The sequence below is a fragment of the Aphelocoma coerulescens genome, chromosome 8 (genome assembly GCF_041296385.1).
Source record: "Aphelocoma coerulescens isolate FSJ_1873_10779 chromosome 8, UR_Acoe_1.0, whole genome shotgun sequence".
NCBI lineage: Eukaryota > Metazoa > Chordata > Aves > Passeriformes > Corvidae > Aphelocoma > Aphelocoma coerulescens.
This window is the reverse complement of record NC_091022.1, coordinates 19,591,695-19,597,596: the sequence shown is the minus strand read 5'-3', so window position 1 is coordinate 19,597,596 and position 5,902 is coordinate 19,591,695. Positions and strand designations below refer to the sequence as shown.

Sequence of the window (5,902 nt, the reverse complement as noted above, 5' to 3'; positions counted from 1 at the left end):
GAAAACCACCTGCCGACCTGTAATTTGCTGCAGTACAGAGAAATAAAAAATATACAGTTAAATGTATTAAGAAGATGTTGAAAATGTTTTATGTTCCTGACATTCTTTGATACATGATGCTGGTATTTTTCCATAAACTCCTCGCTACTGTTTCAATGTTTTCCTGTTGTGCTTTAAGATTCAGGGTTAACATGATATGTCCTGTCTCCTGACAACACATTTTATGATCAGCTTTTCAGTAAGATAATAAGCCTGTTGTTATAGGCCAAATCTATGTTTCCAGCAGTGTTCAATAAAAAATATGTCTTGGGTAGAGTACTAGAACATATGATCGGTACTCTTCATTTATACCAGGAAAAGTGCTCCAACCTTCTGATAAGATGGTTTCATTCTATCTTGTCTTTGTCAAGCTTTTTCAGCAAGAGTCTTCAAAAATTCCTATAAGAACATGGGGCAAGAGACCTGGCAAGGACTTCCCTATTCTCTTCTCTGCAACTGTTACATTACAAATGCTTTATAGCACAGTATAAGGAGAAAGTCTTCTATCTACAGCCTACGACCAGACTCACTTCTTTAGCCTCCTGTTAATTTATTTCTCATTTTTATCTCCCCTTTCCTCTGTTTCACTTGTTCTGTCATCTTTGTCTCTGTTTTTACAAAACGTCAGATATTTTTCTCCCCCGCATGAATCCCTTTGACACATTCCATATTCCCATCCAAATTCACAAAATCATGCACCAGCTCTAAGATATACTTAGGCTTTCTTAATGTCTCTGTAAAGTTTACACTACTATTTGCAAAGGTAGGAAATGCCACTGTAAGTTATTGAGTATCTGAACACAAGCAGCAAGCAGAAAGTCTTTGCTGGAGTCAAACCACCATACTTAATTTGTCAAACACAGCTGACTTTAGAATTATGCTACAAACACCTTATCCTTCTTAAGGATTCTACGCCATCCCCGTTTGTGGAAATGTAGTAAGTGCATAAAAAGAAAATATCAATATCCATGGCTAATTTTATGAGCATCTTTGCCTTAATGTTTCATTCTCTGTGATAAGGTTGGTCCAATACATTTCCCCATGTCAATCAGTTTCCTCTTAGAACTAAAGCTGCTGAGATCACATTTCTTTTTGGTAGTAATTGGTTCAATTCCCAATTAGACAGATGTTTGTATACCAACTATTCCTTATTTATTCAGGTTAGTATTAGCATTAGCTTTGCTACAGCCAGATTTGTGCTTAAGCTGTTCCTGACACGATGCAGCAAGAAGCAATTCACAACAGCTGTTATTTCCACAGTATCTCAAAGGTTTCCAAATTAATACTATGGAGGTGTTTTCAGCCATCATCACAGTGTTATTATCCATACATGCCTTCCTTATTATATGGTATCTTCTTTCCCCAGCATTCCTTGTTGTGATAATTTGTACTGTGGTCTTACTACAGTCCTTTAATCTTTCTATCTCCTAACTCAGTTTGACTGATTCATTACAGAGACTTCTACGTATAAGAATTATCATTTTCTCTGTATGAAATTCCATCCTTTCCTTCTGATTTTATTTTGAGCAGTTAGCCTGAGCATATATAATTTAAAATAATACCAATTTTATCCCCTAATTTCTACACATATGCATAAAGAACTCCCTTTAGCTTACTGCTGCCCATATCCCTGGATTTAATAATAATTTTTTAAAAAAGGAAAAAAGGATGAAAAAAACCCCAAATTAAACCACAAAGAACCCCGCAAGTGAAGCAGGGTTCTTCTGTATTAAAATTTTAGGATAAAAGTATATTACAGGATATTATCTGGGTTGTTTTTTTTTTTTACAAGAGGACATTATTTCAGTTTCTTGTGCAGGGTTTAAATTGACACATCTGACACAGAGCATTCTTTGGACAGCACATATGATTGAAATAATTCTTGTTTAATCGTTCATTTATTCTCACTTGACTGCTGAAATTGCCATTATATTAATTTTAAAATATTACTCCAGTAACAACTTCTGTAACTACTTCATAGCTACACCGTACAATTACTGGTAGGTTGATAACTAATGTAACAAGTATTGTTTATTTTATTCTTTTAATATCATGAGATACAATGTAGCAAAACAGCTTTTTTCAGCAACTGTTTATTTTAATATGCAAGACAGAAATACCCTTTTGGGAAGATGCAAAAACCAGTACAACAACCTTGGCACTTTCTCAGAGTTTAATGAACTTTAAGCAATTTCTCTGAGACTGTCTTGTCATAGATGTCATATTTGCTGTCTGCACTGAAGGAAGGTACTTGAAAACTAAGAAGTACTTAAGAGATTTATGAAAGAGTTGGGCAAGAAAGACCTCTGCACCATGAATATTGATTTTAGTTTTAAATAAAGCACTGAGATGATGCAAGATTAGAAAAAGGCACTTTTAATAATGAGGAAGTGACTCTGTCAGCCCATTGTCTGCACAAACTTAATAAATGTCATTTAGGGTTAAACAGTAGGAGTTCAGCAATGCTGCCAAGTTATTGAAAATCCTGATTCTGAGCTGGCAATAATCAGCTCTGTTTGACCCTCAGTTCCAGATGGGTGCAACTGATATCCTCAGTAAATAGCTGCTTTCAGTAAATTTCCCAAAGCAAGTTCATTATAGTGCAGTAGTCCCTAAACTTTTTCCATATTCTGTGTGGTATCTGAAGAATGAAACGCATGCAACTCCTTCCATCTGTATCACAGACATGATCTTTCCTATTCTGTCCTTCAGTGCCTTTAGGCATCAACAGCCATTTCATACATGGAACATCTATTTCATTTAATACAATTTTTTAGCTTCTTCTGACGCAACTGAAGTAGTACAAACAACGAGATGAGATAACATCATGTAACGAACTCATCTCCATGGAACTCTATTAAGTGTGCCCTAAAAGGCTTCCTGGGTAGCCATCTGCTACTTCTGCAAGGACACAGAATATAAATCTGTACCAAAGGGACAGTAGTGACCTGCACTCTCAGTCCCATGATTCTCAAGAATAGGGAGAAAAAAGGACATATGTGCCTTATTAGATAACAGTCCATTACAACACACTGTGTTGGTTTAACACAGCCTGGTTTTTGGTGTGGGCAGGAGAAGCTGCTTGAAGCTTCTACTATGTCCAGCACAGAGTCAATCGCTGAAGACTGACGAGGGGCAGATTGCTAGCCCAATTAGAGAAGTTGGTAATGCCTCTGTGATGACATATTTAAGAAAGAAAAAACTGCAGAAAGCTCTCCTTCCTCCTCCCCTACGAGGGGTGGCTAAGGGGCTGCCAGGTCCCTTCCCGGCACGGTGGCCAGGGCCCCTTCCAGCACAGCAGCAGGGGCCGTGCTGTGAGGGGGGCCATCCCGGCACCACGAGCAGCCAAGACCACGTGGCCAGGACTAGTGCCAGGAGTGCCCATGTGGCCAGGGCGCCGCGGCCAAATTGCGCGGCCAGGGCAGCGCAGCCGCTTCCGTCTCAGCATGGCTCACAATGAACTTTACTTGCTTAGGCACTTTTAACCAGCTGTCCTGCAGACAGAAGGGCAGGGGCGGCAGCAGCTTTTCTTTTTCGGCACCCCACATGAAGGGAAGTGCTGAGTGGAGCTGGCAGCCAGCACGACTCGTGCGGTGCCAGTGGGAACCACATGGCCAGTGGCGAGGGGCATGGCGAGCAGTTCCCTGATGCGGAGCCCAGATGGGATCAACTCTCAGCACTGTAGAACTCCATAAAAACTTTTCCAGTGATAGAACTTGAGAACAAGCAAGCCTACAGACACCAACTCTCTCCCAAGTCAGAGAAAAGGAAAAGGTGAAGACATGTGAGGAGAACCAACATGGCAGCACCAAGGTCAGTGAAGGGAGGGGGAGGAAATGCTTCGGGTGTCGGAGCTGAAATTCTTCTGCAAGCTGTGGTGAGGGCTATGATACAACAAATTGTTTCATGTGATTCATGAAGTGCATGGGGGGATGCAGAGATCCACACACAGCCCATGAGAAAAACTGCCCACTCTGGAGCAAGTGGATGCTGAAAACCTGTAATCTAGTGAGGAACTTGAACAGAGAGAGAAGATCCTTGCTTCCAGAGATGAAGAGAGCCCTTGCTTCCAAATTAGAACAGCTTATCCTTAAAAGACTAAACCCCATGAACTAAAATGACCCACGATGTGCAGTTTGGGCAAGGCTGCACCATTTGTGGGAAGGACTCATGTTACAGCAGGTCAGGTAGGGCTGCTATTCATGAAAATTAAGACCACACTAGAAAATTCGCAGAGAAATATCTCTTGTGGGAAGGATTCCACGGCACAGCAGAAGAAAGAAACTCTTTTCCTTAAGTGTACTGAGGAAAGATTTCTAGGAAGTGAAAGACTGAACAAAAGCCCCATGTTTTGTCTCCTTGCATGGTTGGTGAGAAAGAGGGAGGGGCTGGGAAGAAAATAAAGAAGAGCCTGATGCTAAAATTGCCAAAACCAAGGAGAAGACTTTGGATAAGCAGTAAGAAGAGAAGTCTGCAAAACCTCGAGCTGGGAGATCCAGGTCAGGATGGAAGAACTGGAAGAGAAAAGAATCTGAGTCTGGTGGAGAGGAAAGCAAGATCACATATTGTCACTGGCTGCTGAAATCAGAACCAGAGAGCAGGCTGGAGAAGGGGGTGAATGTGAAGACCAGCATTGATGACTTGAAAGCTCAGCCTAATCAGACAACCTGCTGGGATGGAGTAAGGAGCTAAGAGGCAAGGAATTTCCTGAGGTACATGACCCTTGGGCAGCAGGCCTTCTTCTACCACAGTAACTGCAAAGAGCCTGGCATTGTGGCCATCATCAAAATCATAAAGGAGGCGTACCCTGATCACACACAGGTTGATCAGGAGGATCCTTATGACTCCCCCAGCAAAAAAGAGAACCCCAAATGGTTCTACAGTGGATGAGCAGTGTGCGTGGATGACCAAGTGCTTCATCCCCCTCTCTCAGATCAAGGCTCACCACCTGGCACACAAAGCTCATGGGGGGGCCCCTCGAGAACATGATGCTCTTTGCCAAGCAACGTCTGTCCATCTAACCCCTGACACAAGAGGAATTTGATTTTGTCTTGAGCCAGGAAGAGGAAAAGCCACGTGAAAGCAGCCCAGCTCCTACCCAGCCCGCTGATGCCTGCTCCTCCACCAGCACAACTCTCAAGGTTACCTACACAGCACCATGACCATTCCCGCACAAGATGCACAGCCACACATCCCTTCCCCTGACACACTATTTTTGCTTATTTTTTCAGTAAATAAAGCCTTTCTTCCGTCCCTTCCCGGCTCGGCCAAGCTGCCAGTGCTGCGTGCTCCCCGAGCTCGCTCCGGAGCGCCCCCTGCAGCCGCGGGGGAACCATCGCACCTGCCCTGCTCACCGGGAGCCGCCAGCGCCCCTGCTGGCTGTGAGCGGAACTGCACCCGAGGGGAAAGGGCCTGACAGCCGAGAAGGCTGGGACTGGGTTTGTGATTGTTTGCTGTTACTGCCAGAGTTATTGTTGTTTGTTTGACTGGTTATATGCATATAGATATATAAAATAGTAAAGAACTGTTATTCCTATTCCTCATACCTTTGCCTGAAAGCCCCTTAATTTCAAAATTATAATAATTTGGAGGGAAGGGGATTACATTTTCCATTCCAAGGGAGGTTCCTGCCTTCCTTGGCAGACACCTGTCTTTCAAACCAAGACTCATAGTCAGAATGATGTTAAGATAGCCATAGTAAAGGGAACTTCCAGGCTCACATTTTGAAGTCTGGGGGTTGTCTCTGCACTCCTGAAGGGTCCTCCCTTCCCCCAATACACCTTTGCCCTCCAAGCCTCATTCACTGCATATTCCAGCACTTCCTTGGTCATATATCAAATAAGCACTTGATATCTCTGTCTCT

General features: G+C 42.9%; 1 pseudogene; it reads left to right on the top strand.

Moving 5' to 3' along the window:
* Nucleotides 1-3,838: 3,838 nt before the first annotated feature.
* LOC138114147 (thymocyte nuclear protein 1 pseudogene) lies at nucleotides 3,839-5,201 on the top strand (annotated as a pseudogene).
* The last annotated feature ends 701 nt before the right edge of the window (nucleotides 5,202-5,902 follow it).